We start from the raw sequence: 15417 nt of genomic DNA on the forward strand, positions 1-15417 counted from the left end.
AGTATGGGGAGAGCTGCGGGAAGCTTCTGGCATGGATGACAAAATAAGATCTCGCTAGTAGCAACATCAATGAGATTAAGGCAGATACACAGGAAGTAATACTCAAGTCCCCAAATTATATTGAAACGGTCTTCCAGTTACATTTTGAGAAGGTATATCATGAATACCTAGCTGTTCAAGAACTAGAAATAAGGAATTGGATGGGCCAGACACCTCTAAACAGAATCACTGATGATAAATCTAGGACTATGGATAGGCCAATTACTGGAGTCGAGATCTAGTAAAGCCGCAGGCCCAGATGGGTTACCTGTGGAACTATATAAGGCATTAAAGAAGCCCTTATTCCAGTCATGACAACACTATTTTCACACATTTTTGAAGAAAGGGGAGATATACCACCTTCGTGGAATGAAGCAACGGTGGCACTAATTCCCAAACCCTCCAAACCACCACCGTCATGTGATTCATATCGGCCCATCTCCCTGTTCAATATAGATTATAAGATCTTTTGAAAAATATTGGGAGAGAGATTGAATGGGGTAGCAAAGAATGTACTACATCAAGATCAAAAGGGATTTGTTAGAGGCAGGGGGATAAGAGACCTTGACCTAGATGTATCAAGCCTTTTGCGATTCGTTAAGGCCGAAAATCGCAAACATACATTTTGCATCTTTTGGAATGTATGTGAATTTAGCAAAATAAGGAATCGCAAAAAATTGTGATTCCTTATTTTGCTTAAGCATTTAAGGAATCGCAATTTTGCGATTCCTTAAATGCCATGTATGAAGCTTTTTTAAATTGCGAATTCAGGTTAAGGAATAGCAAATTAACACCAACTTGAGGGGCATGTATGTGCGCCATATGCACACACATGTAAGTTTCAAGGGTGCAGCAGGGTGTCCATGAGACATCCCTGCACCCTTGAAATAATTCTCAAATTGCGATTAGCAAATTGCGAATCGCAATTTGAGATTTAATTCGCAATCATTCCTATGGGCCTCCTGGGCCATAGGAATGAATCGCAAATAAGGAATAATAAGGAATCGCAAAAAAATAGTGATTTTCAACATACATCACATTTTGCGAATTCTTAATAGCGATTTGGTAAAAATCGCTATTAAGAAATCACAAAACGTAATGTTGATACATCTAGACCCTTATCTATAACTTCGTTGGTTCAATAGACGTAGCGACCTTACCTAAAATCCCTTGGCAGAAATAACAATAGATGCTACAAAGGCGTTTGACAGAGTAAATTGGACCTATTTAAAATACATACTTAAAGAAAGAAATTTAGGTAAAAACGTTTGCAGGTCAATTTCATTGATTTATAAATCGCCTACAGCTAGAATTCTAGTAAATAGTAATCATTCTGATTCAGTTAAAACCCAGAGAGGCACCCGCCAGGGTTGCCCGCTATCTCCAATGCTTTTTAATCTGTACATTGAACCGCTGGCTGAAAGTATAGAACACACTCCAAAATACCTGCTTTTAAATTCAGAGAATGGGAGAAAAAGGTGGCATTATATGCTTATATCAGTCCAATGATTAAGCCTTTACACTAAAGTGCTAATTCTCTCTGGTTTCTGTGAGGTGCCCCAAGAGATACAGAACCAATCTGTAGAGAATCTCTGTTTAAAGCATATCCTTCTAGATACAGAGCTCTCCAGTTGGCGCGAGTTGAAAGGGGGGCCGCAGGAGTAAATCGAACAAGCTCTAAATTTATCTGATGCGAAAGAGAAAAAAAAAACATGTATTCGGAGAGAAGCACATGCACTTTAACACTGGTCAGCAGTGGTAAAGTGCTCAGAGTCCCAAGGCCAACAAAAAAGATACTGCAAAAAGAGGAGGTAACTAAGCAAAAGGTTTGGGTGAAGACCACCCTAAGGATGACAGGTTTAACACCTTGCATATCTCATTTTGGGTCATGTTTTTCAAATAGTCAAGCAGAACAGCGCTGCGCTGCATGACAGGGCAAGAATGTCCCATGTTTGACATAATATGGTGCATGCCTGTCTGTTACCAGTGCTGGCGCACAATATGCTGCCCAGCGCTACAGAGGCACCCTTGCACAAGCGTGCCTGCGCTGTAAGTTGAATTGTTTTTGTGCGGTTAGGTACATATTCCTGCACAAAAACAATCCACTGAGGCATCCTCTTTCCATGTGTGCTGCATTCTGCAGCACACATAGTAAGAGGAAAAACAAGGAGAAATAAAGATATTTCTCCATGTTACGCCTCACCTGGGGAAGTGTAGCATTTGTACCCATTTCCAGGTCTACCAGTAATGGTAAATTTGGGAATGTGCCACAATCCACTCATGGAACACTTCCAATGGGGCATTTTCAGGCAACACAGTGATTTACACTGCGCTGCAATACTGTAGATTTATCAAGCCACTCAGGGCTATGCAGGGTAGCCTCGCTTGGCATGATAAATCTCACATAGTAGGTGTGTTGCCCATGCCCCCTTTTGCGTGGTGCAACAGCGACTCAACTACCTGATGAATATGCCCCTTTATTTGATACTGCCCATGTCTCACTGCTATTGAACAGTATATTTAAATAATCTGAGAAGCTTGAACATCCAAGACTGTTCTACCCTGTTAGAAAATGTGAGCTTCAGGATGCACACACCTGTCACCAGCAAGGAAATACAAAGGCCAGATGCATCATTTACTGTTCAAAAAATGTGCAAGAAGTGAGACCAGTATTTTTGCAACTATTAAAGAATGTTACAAACTATCCCATGTGCTAATAGGCTGGATCGTAAACGTCCAGTTCGGAGAGGGTGGTATTCCAAACTACCGAATGAATGTTAATGTTCTAGGTGCCAAATTGAATCTCACTCCAGTTGAAGGCTGTCACAGTGATGGTGATCTGTTAACGTCATTAGATTGGCATGAACTGTGAAAACTTGTCAATAAAATGGACTTTTTTTTCAAATGTATCCTGTTTTCCAAAGAAGTCAGTGATGCATTTAACAAAGTTTACTTCCCATTTGCAACTAGTTAACCACTAATTGTGGAGTCGGTAACCTTGTAATGTTTTGCGACCATATTTCCGTCAAAAGCGTATCCTGAAAATTGTGTTTGAAAGGAATGCTCAAAGCACATTCCTTCCTAATACTAATCACAATCTCATTTTAGGAGTTGGTAAAGTTTTACCGATTCCTAGCATTAGATTAATACATTTAAAACAGCATTTATGTGTATTGCTTTGTACACCAGGCCCTTGCTGAGTTATTTCAATAACAAGGGTTGATAGGTGATTTCTCTGATCACCATATTTGAAGCTTGATGTAGGATGGCTGTATCAAGCTCTGCATATGACTGGCAATTTTTGCAATTGCATTTTCCAAGTAACCTTTTATGGGTCGAAAGCAATGACAGCACATAAATGAACGCAGAATTCAGTGAAACTTGTTTTATCTATTAACCATTGCTTTTAAAGTGAATTGCATGACAAAACACTTTATAGAATACCAAATCCTTATTGTTTGCTGGAAAATAAACACAGTCAAAGGGTATTTCATAAAAATACGAAACGATGAGAACTAAAATGCATATTCAGTGCTAGCAAATTTGGCAGTGACCGGACAAGCTATTAGCCATGATCCATCACCGGTGTCCTGAAGAGGCTAAGCGACCTGAATTCATGCAGCACTTCAAGAATATCGGCAGAAGATAAATCTGCCCGCAATATAACCAAATAAGAACTTGATTTAATATGCTCAAAATACCTCACTTATGTCGTTTCTGTGCACTTTAAATAACAGATACAAATTTCCATTTTATGGCACACAATTTATAGAATGATGGAAGACTGAGCCTGTCTTGTCATAAGTTGAACCCATCATCTCGAGAATACCACATTTGTCAGCAGCGCTGGGTTCACTCAACCATTTTTCCACCATGGAAATAACTTTTCTTAAGGCAGGTCATGCATCTCACTCTCTGAAACTATGTTGGACACCATCATAATAAGAACGCCTTTAGGTAGGCATTTCAAGCTGGTACAATGAATGACAAGCAACCCCTTTATTTACATATGTCTCCATTCAGAGTATCACAGGCAGTAATGGTAGTTAATACCCCCATCAGATCAGGATTCCAAGATTCGCTGGACCATCAAGGTTGTATAAATATTCCACTAGAAACGCCAGCTGCTTAAAGCAGCTTGAAATCTCTAGGAGGAAATGCATGTGAAAATGGGGAATAACTGGGAGAACCAGACTCAGAATTATACATCCTGTGGTAAATCCTAATTTTCCTGGAGATTCTACGGGTCCAATAAGGAATCCCCATTAACTTGGCACGGCCTTACTAAATGCGACAGGCAGTACGTCCAGGGCTGCAAACTTACAGCCCTCCAATTCGGAGGACAGATTACGAGGCCCTTAGGGTGCAGAAAAATTACCTCACCTTTGAGTGTAATGAAGACATCAGCTTAAAAGCAGGTGAATCTGCATAGCTTAACTCCACGATTGGACACTCTGTCTCTTGGAACAAATAGCTCTACACTATACATTTTGCAATTGCAAGCACTTAAATCCTTCAATTAGAGGACATAATGTTCTCTGGCATAATGCCCTTCACATATATGGCACTCTTTCAATGGCATTGTATACATTTTATTAGAACTGTATGTCCTGACATGAAAGGGTACTTCCATCAATTCATTACCTGCCAGGTGTGATTCATTCACCAACAGCATATGATGGCTAATTCTAATTTTAGTCAAACGGATTTCAAAGATGCATTTTCCATCCATTACATTGGAGACTGTGCAAGCATACACCTAATTAAATGCAATTATACTAATTGAGATATCACATGTTATCACTTTGGTCCATTGTTCGGCATGTTTGTTCAGTAGAAATAATTAAAGCTTCTAGTTTTCTGTTTTTACTGATTGATTTTTACAGAAAGTAAATAATGTATTTCCTGTCTGTATTTTTTTTTAAGTTCAAAATACGGAAATTGGGCTTCTTTTGAGTGACCTTTCACCCTGTTATTCATGAATTCCAAGCCAACAGCTGAGCAGATTGGCAGCATACGAAGGTAAAAAGGTGATGATATTTCATTAAATAACTGCACAATCAGCATATATTTGCAGCATATGCTAATATTTTTATGTGGGTGTATTGTTTTGTTTTGCTTGGCTAAAACTCGACAAGAATGAAAGTATGAGTACACATTTATCAGGTAAATAAATATGCAAATACACCAGCTACACATTCATTTATTAACAAAACACAACATAAATATAGATAAATATTGATAACATAGCCACAAAATAAAGATAGACAAATACAGACGGAAATAAGTAAATAAATAAATACATTAAAAAAAACTGTATATCTTAGTTGCAATTTGAAATGTTTACATTTTCTCCCAAAAATAGCCATTGGATTGACTGCGAGATGTAGAAAACATATTGTAACATTTCACAGATGTCTAAGGGAATATCACTTACATTACAATTTCAAGTTCAAAAATATTTTAAGATTTTGCAACACTAAAACACTGTTATGCATCCTGCTTGGTGTTTACTCCTCGTATCAAATTTGACTTGCGTTGATTTTTCTTTCCTATAATTTGATCTTAAATATGGTTTTCTGTATTGCTCAAGCCTTCCACGTTCCAAACAAGCATTGCATGAGGGATCTATTCAATTCTCGCCCTTGTTATCTCACCTAGGGTTTTTTTTTTATAAAGAAAGAGTGGAAGCCAGCAAAGCAAAGAGTAGAGCATTGGAAAAAAGAAAAAGGCGTGTAGGTGGAAGAAAAAATAAACAGAGGAGGATACCAAAGTAAGGAAACAATTGAGTTGTAAATAAAAAGAGTAAGATAGGGTGGAAGGTAGAAAGGGAATTATGGATTGGACGGTGAGAAAGAGGAGGTGGAGCAGAGAGAACTGTGATCAAATCAAAAGAGGGGAAGGTGAGATACAGAACAGATCAGAGAAAGGTGGAAGGGGAGAAAAGAAAGAGGCAAATTTGGAGGACAATGAAAGATTGCAAGAGTGTGGCACCTAACTGGAACCTTCACAAGAGGAAAGCAAAAGAAAGGGGTGGCGGATGAAGGCTGATAGAAAAGCTAGCAATATATAATGGGTGGCACACAATTGAACAGAGGTAAGCAAGGCACAAAGAAGGGGAATTTAGAATTGTCAGCCAGAAAAAGGAATGGAAGACAAAAAGGGCATAGATGAAATTTGGGATAAATACCCATAGCCATTATGTTTAGCTCTTTTATAACTTCAAGTGCTCCTTTCTTGATAAGCGAGATAGCGTACGTGGGTGAATGTGAGGAGAAGCAAATGGTTAATGAATGAACGAGTACCTGAATGCATGGCTAGATGAATGGATACATGACTACGTTTATAGATGGGTGGTTGAGAACCAGAGCGAGTGACTGAGCACAAACAGAAAGAAGGGGGAGCAGCTTCCTGCAGATGTCAAACACAGAGCCGCTCACAAAACCATGCCGTCAACCACCTGTGCTCTAACACACCATCTTACTCACCCATTCATAAATCCTTGAACAGACCCCTATATTAATCTATTTAGCTATATACTCAACCATTAAACAGTTCATGTATTCACCCACCAAGTCATCTAGCCATAAACTCACTCCTCCATTTATCCATGCAATCAAATGCATTCACACTCTTTCCAGATTAACATAATTAGCAACTGGAGAACACTGAAAAGGATAAATAATTCCTCCATTGTACTAAAGCAGTATATATAAGCAACAGATAAGTACTGTGTATTGTGTACTCCTACTATGCTCTTTCTAGGGCGTGTCATCTGCCAAAATCCCCTCCTGGATGATCTAACTCCCCATTACCTGTGGACCATTGTGCTCAAATCCCTGACTTGGTCACAAGTTGGAATATCTCTCCTTGTGGAGGGAAAATTTAAATCAGCTGGGGAGGCTCCAACAAACAGTGACCTCGCAGTGACAGCAGAGTGCTCCTCTGATTTGGACTTGGAAATACATCTGAGGCCTCAGCCAGAGTGTCATTGTTTATAATTTTGTGATAGCTGTGTCATCCTGCAGATGAATAACAAACACCAACATTTGCACACTAGATGTGTAGGTGTTGTACTAAATGTTCAAGGTCTCATGATAGTGTGCCTAAGAAGTGGAAATGTAAGCCATTTTGTTTCAGAGAAACGAATCCTGCACTGTCACGCAAGCAGATATGTGTCAAAAATCATCATGTAGAAAAGAGGGCAACTCAAGAAACGTGTGCATGTAAAGTGGCAGTGAAGCATGAAATTGATTTATTCGATTCATTGTTAATGGATAAGGCTGTGCATCTGGAGAGGGATCTACCAAGGCCCACGTGTGTCTGTTTTATATTGCAACTCGCAAATAGACGATTGAAACAGTTAAGCATGGTTATATTATGGAGTATACAGAGTGCATCTCACCACCACTAATGTATATAGTATGACATTTCCGTCCTATAATCGATGAGATGCACCCAAGGATTAATGAGGAGTAATTGACGGATTAAAAAAGCAATGATAAATTCGAAAAGCAAGCATCATATGAACAATGATTATCACCACAGGAGTTTCGCTTCCGGAAATGAGCGACCATCACGAGTATGGAATTTACACAAAGACTAAACTGATTGTCATGTTGAGATGATTTATGGAATACGAGTCGTTTTAAATGGAAACGAGGACAGTATAAATCAACATGCTGAAATGTTTTTTTTGGGAAATACGGCTTGTGTTGAGGCAGTTATTATAGACGTATAGCCCGCCGTAGAGGGCTATACCAGCTATTAAAGGCCCTCTCCAGCGTTAAAGGCCCAGAGCCGAAGGCGAGGGCCTTTAACAAGGGAGAGGGACTTTAATAGCGGTATAGCCCATCTGCGAAGGGCTATAAGGCTATGAGAACATTCTGTCACTAGAGGACAGAATGTTCTAACACAAGAAACAAAGTCTTTTGGGAGCGTGAGGGGATTGGAATCCCCTCAGGCTCCCTGAACCCTTTGTTCACAGCCAGAGCTGTGAACAAAGAAACATTGGAATGTTGGAGCTCCAGGCTTATATCAGCCATTATAAGCCCAGAGCACTCCATTGTTTTCAATGGAGCTCCCAACATTCCAATGTTCTAAACAATGTTAAATCTTCATGTAGAGGGTGTATTTTGCGTAATTAGAAACCTTTAGCAGGACCCATCTAAATGGTATTATGGTAAATGTTGTATCCATCACGTAGTACAAACCCGAGGGCCAGCGTCAAACTTTTTCTAATCCTGTGCTGAGTTTTTGGTTTACTATTGGCATGTGACTGATTCACCTGAAAAGAACAAGAGGGGTTAAAAATGAGTAAGTAGGTTTTAAATTGGGTGTGAAAGTAACTACGAACAAAGATGTGCCAGGACATTTTGAAGAATCATGAGTATGTTGGTGCGTAGGAACTGAGTGAGATTAGCACAGTAAGCGTGTTTTACATTTGTGAGCAAGAATAGTTTAAGAACGGGTTTATAGCAGCTTTGGGGTAGAGTCAATTGTAAAAAGTTAAAGGTTTTATTTCAGAGATAGGTGATGCTTTTCAGAACACCGGGTTGTTTGAAAAAAATCAATGGGTGAACGATATGCCTTGGCAATATTGATGATTATGGAATTGTGTCATTCAGCATGCAGTTTGTGTAACTGAGGTTTTATTTACAAAGAAATGAATAAGAGGGTGCATGTTTTTACATTGCGATCAGTTGTACAATACTTAGGTTGATGGTTTGTTTATGAATTTTTTATAGATACCCCTGACGAAGGGAAATGTCCCAAAAAGCATTGGGTGAATTACTATTAAAGTTGTGACATGAGGAAACAGCTTCTGATTATGGAAATGGTTTATAACATGGAAATGAGTATAATAAATTGATGAAAAATGAAAAAAAAAGGAGAAAAGAGAAACGTGGTTAGACAAATGGATGAAAGTAAAGAATAGAAGCATGAAATTGATTTATTCGATTCATTGTTAACGGATATGGCTGTGCATCTGGAGAGTAATCTACCAAGGCCCTAGTGTGTCTGTTTTATATTGCAACGCGCAAATAAGCGGAGCGCGAATCGAGTTTGCACGCCTACATACGACTAAAACAGTTAAGCATTGTTATATTATGGAGTAAACGGAGTGGATCTCACCACCACTAATCAGCGACGGCTCGTGGAGGGAGTTACGGTGGGGCAGGAGGGCGGGGAGGGGGAGGGGCAGGGCGGAGGTTGCTAAAAACCGGCATATGGATAATTGCAGGTAAGTAAACAATTTAATTAATAAAACGAATTTCGTAGCTCGCACTGCATTGCATTTTGCGATGCAAGGCGCACTACGAAATTCGTTTTATTAATTAAATTGTTTACTTACCTGCAATTATCCATATCCCGGTTTTTAGCAACCTCCGCCCTGCCCCTCCCCCTCCCCGCCCTCCTGCCCCACCGTAACTCCCTCCACGAGCCGTCGCTGCCACTAATGTATATAGTGTTTCTTCCCAGACCTAATCCAGGCATGCGACAGAAGGAGGTGGCACTTACACCTGAATAGGTTGTGTCCTGTTCCCACACACAGGGCTGCATACCTCCCTGGAGTGATTCTGGAGCCAGAGCTGGTGAGGGAGGATCTCTGTGCACTTCAAAGCCACTTTTTGAAGTCTCCCCCACTTCAAAGGCACCACTGGTTATAAGAACTGGGCTTCTGACCCTATCCCTTCAGTACTGTACTAGACCTGTGAAGAACTCTCCCTGACTGAAGGACTGCTGTGATGTAAAAAGGACTGCAACTCTGCTGGACTACTGCTTTGGAAGAACTGCTTTTATGCTGTGCTGCCCTGCTGCCTGCTACCCTCTGCCCAGACGGAGGAAGGAAAGGACCCATCTCAGATGAACCCAGAGTGACTCTAAGGGTTTGCTGTCTTGCCCCCTGTTCTCAGTCTCAAGAACATCAAAGATTTAAAATCATCCTCCCACAGAACCTGGACTTTGCTTGCTGCAAGTCTTTTCCTGCCAATTGATACCAATCCAGACTCCCTGGCACTTGGAAGTGGGTATAATGTGTTCCTACAAACAGAACCGGTACAACAGTGCTGTTGCACCAATCGGAACCAGAGCATCTCCCTCAACACAATGCATTGCCACTGCTGAGAACTGTAGACATTGCATCACTGACTATGAAGCACAATGTCTCCAGTTTCTAATGCATCTCCAACTTTTCACAGCTCAGCGCCAATGCTATACTGTCAAGCCTGTGCTTCAATGATGACACATCCCCTTTTGCTTCCTGCATCCCGGCCCCGTTGACAATGTATCTAAAGCACTGTAGAGGGGGTCAAGGTTGGTCCCTATATTCGACCCATGCTCCATCGTGGTCAGCCTAAACATTTGGATTCACCCCTGAGAGACCAGATAGCCGCGGTTGGCGTTTTAAGGCTTGAAGGACTACAATGTCATGTAATCTTTAAAAAAGCATACCTCCACTTATGATTATTATATTTTTGTTGTTTGGTCTTGTTTTGTTCAACAAAATATTCTCTATTGTTCCATCCTAGAGTTGAGACTTTTGTGATGTTTTCACTGTGTTACTGTTTGAAGTGTTGCACAAAGACTTTACACTTGTCCTCTTAAGTTAAGCCTGACTGTTCTGTGACAAGTCACAGAGAGTGAGCACAGGATAATGTAGGATGTATAGTGACTCTCATTGAGTAGGACTGTGGTTCCTGCTTGGACAAGGTACATAACTCTGTCAACCAGAAACCCAGTTTCTAATAGGGATGGAAGACAGGGCAAGGACATGTTTTTTTTTGTCATTACATTTGTTGATAATTATAGCCAGATCTCTGTGCCTTTGTTGTAGCTTGTATTTTTGCTGGCCGTCTATCACACATATTTTTGCATACAACGTTTGATATCTATTTTTATAAATTCCATTAAAAATTATCTCTATTCCCTCTTCAGTGATTCTATTCACTTTTATTCTGCTGTATTGATACGCCGTTGTACTATTTTGGTGTCTTGCATTTTATTGTTGTGGTGTAGCTATCATGTCCTGTAGTGGCTTTATTGCTGCATTTGGCGTTGTTGTATTGGTGCTGTTTTATTGTGCTTTTGTAATGTGTGATCTTGTTTGGATTTGTCATTTATCTACCTCAACTGCAGTCTGATGGTAGTGTGAAATTGCATAGCAATGTGAGAGTAATTGTGCAACAGCACAGGGTATAGCAGTTATTGGACATTGTGATGCTGTGACCTGGAAAGGAAGTGATGAGGGATGGTGATTTGGTGGTAGTAGATGCAGATCTTTGGTGAGAGGTGATAATGTGGCGCTAATTGCTGAGAGTGCTTTTGTTGAGATTGTATTGCAATTGGAGGAAGGTGGTAGCATAGTCGTGCAATGTTTCAGTGTGGTAATGTTCATTTGTGCTGAAGTTCTTTTACGTACAAGTGCAGTGGCAGGGTTACTGTTCTGTGGTGGATTGTAGTAGAGTGGTGGGCATCAGTGAATTTCTGGTGTAGGAAGATGGTGATTTGATGGCACAAGTTGATTATTGCCAGTTGGGCTCATGTGTTGCTATTGGTTAGTGGCATGGTGCTGTGGAGGCGATGAAGGGTGTTTGAGAGGTTAGTTTTGGTGTAATGTTGTATAGTGACAGGCAGTAGTTGCATCATGGGTTTGGTAGTGTGCAGTGCGCAGTGGTAGTTCATTGGTTTGAACTGGTAGTGCTGAAAGAATAGAGTTGTGCTGCAGAGTGCATGTTTAGAGCATTGACACCGGGTGGCCCCTTTGATGGTTGTGGTACGGTGATAGTGATGGGTAGTAGTGAAGTATTCTGAGGTGGTATTGTAGGGGTGTGAACAGTACTGCAGCTGTGATTTGTGGCAGTGGTGGCAGTACGCTGCTTTCAGGTATTTTGTAGTGATAAGAGAGAGATGACAGTGTAGTGGTAAGGAGGGTGTGAGGCACTGTATGTGGAAAAGAAAGCCTGAGATAGCAGAAAACTGTTGTTGGAGCAGTAGCATAGTGAATAGGGGCCATTATTGTGCTTGTGTGCGTCGACAGTGGTGTCGCATTAGGTGCAGAGTAGTGCTTAACTGGTAACACCAGAGAGCTAAATCATGGGAGTACAGTAGTAAGGGATGATACTGAAATTCTCTGGGGCGTAGAGTGTTTTTGTTGCGAAGGTCTGAAATAGCAGAGCAGTTGTGGAAGTGGTTTACAGTTTCAGAGATGCATTAGTGTAGTGCTAGGGTAATCGCATGGTGTTGGACTGTGAATATACAGTTCAGTACAGTTGAGTGCAGTGCTGAGGAGCAGTGGTTAGGTTTTCTGGGTGGTAGTACAGAGATAGGCAGTGTGATGTATAAAGGTAATGGGGTTGGTGGGATGTAATAAGGCACTGGCCAGAGGTAGTATATAGTGGTGGGCATGGACATTTGTTAGGATTGGATGGCAGTGTGAGGCTGAGATAAAAGTCTGCTTATTGACAAACACAAGAGGGTTTGGGGTCAGGATTTCAATTTTCATGACAAGTGTATACCGAGCTGCATCGCTAATATGTCACTTACCGAAATGAAATGCGAAGAGATGGCAAGCTTCAGGGGAACAAGGAGAGGTACCAACATACACAAAGTGACGGCAGGCTTAAAATCAAACTTGATAGGTAGCTCCCAGATTGTTGCAATCATAAAAAAGCGGTCATTGAGGACAAAGGTTACTCTAAATATGGCCATGTAGCAGGATCGTAGTTTGAATTAAGGCATAGCAACTTGTATAACATTACCAATCAGAAGTATTTCATTGTGGTAACATTGCAAACTGAAAAGCATTCTCTGTTTAATTCGTTTTGTTGTATTCCATTATTCCTAAAATATGCAATACAATATCAGTCCATACACTCTCAAGGACATATAAAAGTGGATTATATAATGGCAATTAATCTTAAAATAATATTTTTTAAAGGAATTGCTTTAACTTATTGCACTTCAACTAACAGGCTATGTTTCGATTCCAATGTTACCTTTTTGGTTAAAACTTCTTTAACATGTCTATAGGGCTCAATTCACAAAAGGTGCACAGTTGCACCTTTAGGGCCAGATGTATGACCGCCTGATTTTGTGACTCGTAATGTGCAGGAAAATAGCGAGTAGCAATTTGCGAGTCGCAAAAAGCAATGTACGTACCCAAGTGTACCTCAATTTGCTACTCACATTGCAATTTAGCGACGATTCAATTAGCGACTCACTAATCGCAAGCAAATAGTATTACCGGCTGAAAAGAGCATTTTTGCAGGCACAAATAGCGAGCGCAGCTGAAAGCTAATTTTTGCATGCACAAGTAGCGTGCGCAGTAGGTAGGGCCATATTGCATGCGCAAATAGTTATAGCTAGAACATTTTGTTTTTAAAACACTTCCTGTGAGAGGAGAAGAACCCCAAACCAGGAAGTGGTGTCCCAGGAGAATCCTGATCAAAATGTACAGCACATGGCAAGGTGCAGCAGCACAGTCCAACACTGCAAGTCAAACAAGCTAAGGCAAGCAAGATGTCCAGTAAGTCCAATGAGAAGGCAAGGAAGGAGAGCCAGCCATCCAAGCTCAAATCCTCTGAGAAAGTACTGAAAATATTGACTGAAGTATGCTGCAACAACCACAAGCAGCTTTTTGGGAGGTCATCACACACTGTACCTGAATCAGAGAAAAGGCGAATCTGGAGAGACATCCAGCTTCGCATAAATGCCCTGGGTGTGGCTGATTGGTCTCTGGACAACATTAAGAAAGGTGGTACAAGCTGCATTCCAGGGCCAAGGAGAGGGTGCCAGCATGGCTGCATGAAGCATAAGAAACAGGAGGAGGGCCATCGAACGTTCTTGAAGATTCAGCAGGAGAGGCAACGGTGGAAGGTACCCTTGAGAGAGAGGCAGTAGAGGCATATGGGACCCTCAACACTACTCAAGCTCCACCACCCCCCATAAGTGTGAGATGTGTGCCATATTAGTATGTCAACCAAAAGCCAGCTCCCCACATGCATGTCCCACACCCAGACCCAACTGCATCTACATGCTCCCTTTACATGATCCAAAAGTCATTATGCATTATGAGAAATGTCATACGTGACATGAACAGTGCAGTTGTGGGGTGACATGTCTTGTGAACTTAGTACCACCAATGAGATAGTGGCTCAGAATATACCCTTTATTTCCTCTTTGGCAACACAGATACACATCTGGGAGGAGAGCCAAGGGGAGCTGTAAGAGATGCGCAGCAGAAGCTGGTCTGGATGGAGGCAGGGCATGATGAGCCATCTTGTTTTAATGTACTGGCAAGTGCTGCGCAGAGTTCATTACAGGTGAGCATGAGCGCAAAATCCGTTCCACTCACGGATTTTGCAAATTTTCGGCAAATTCGCGATCCGCGAACTCCTGCGAATTTACCGAAAATTCGCAAATTCGCGAGCGGCGGATCCGGGGGGCAAAAGTTCAAGCCTTCAAGCTTATAACTATTTTAGGATGGCGCCGGCAAGCTGCCAGCGCCATCCTAAAGTAGTTACTAAGTTAGCTTCAACAGGAAGCACTTATAGATAAAATAAAGCAGGTGCTCGAGCACCTGCTTTATTTTATCTATTAGTGCTTCCTGTTGAAGCTTATTAAGTAACTATTTTAGGATGGCGCTGGCAGCTTGCCAGCGCCATTCTAAAAGAAAACAGGAGTGGGGGCAGAGTGCAAAAGGGCACAGCAACGAGTGGGGCAGAGGGCAGAAGGGCACAAAAAACGAGTGGGGCAAGGGGCACAAGGGCACAACCACGAGTGAGGCAGAGGGCAGAAGGGCACAAAAAACGAGAGGGTGACAGTGATGAACCAGAGGGTGCATTGCGGGCTTGCACTAAAAAACCCAGCGAACACGCAAAGTGCCCCGGGAACACGCAAAGCGCCCCGCGAACACGCCATGCACCCCGCAAACTCGCAAAAACAAAGAAATCCACAAATTTGCGAGAATTCGCTAATTTTGCGAATCGCGAATTTGCAAATTCGCAAATTCGCGAATCGCAAATTCGCAAACTTCGCCCTTGCTTAATCACAGGCTTCAGTGCATGACACAGCAGCAACACAGGAGCAATCACCATCCTATCACACTCTCAGCACAAGGGTCCGTGTCCCGCTTCCAACACAGCAGTCCAGAAGGCGGCTTCAGTCTCAGATCCACACTTCCACACACACTGGAGCAGGCACTCATCTGGCATTTGGTGGCTTGGAGCAGGCCATGTTGAGGATTCAGCACCTGCAACAAAAGCAGATCAGGCTGATTAATGCAAACCTGATCCAGGGGTTCAACAACATCAGCCACAAAATGGCTGAAAACCAGGCCCGCATGTAGGGTTAATTTGATGCCCTTACACGGGCAAT

The sequence above is a fragment of the Lissotriton vulgaris genome, chromosome 11, assembly GCF_964263255.1.
Source record: "Lissotriton vulgaris chromosome 11, aLisVul1.2, whole genome shotgun sequence".
Taxonomy (NCBI): domain Eukaryota; kingdom Metazoa; phylum Chordata; class Amphibia; order Caudata; family Salamandridae; genus Lissotriton; species Lissotriton vulgaris.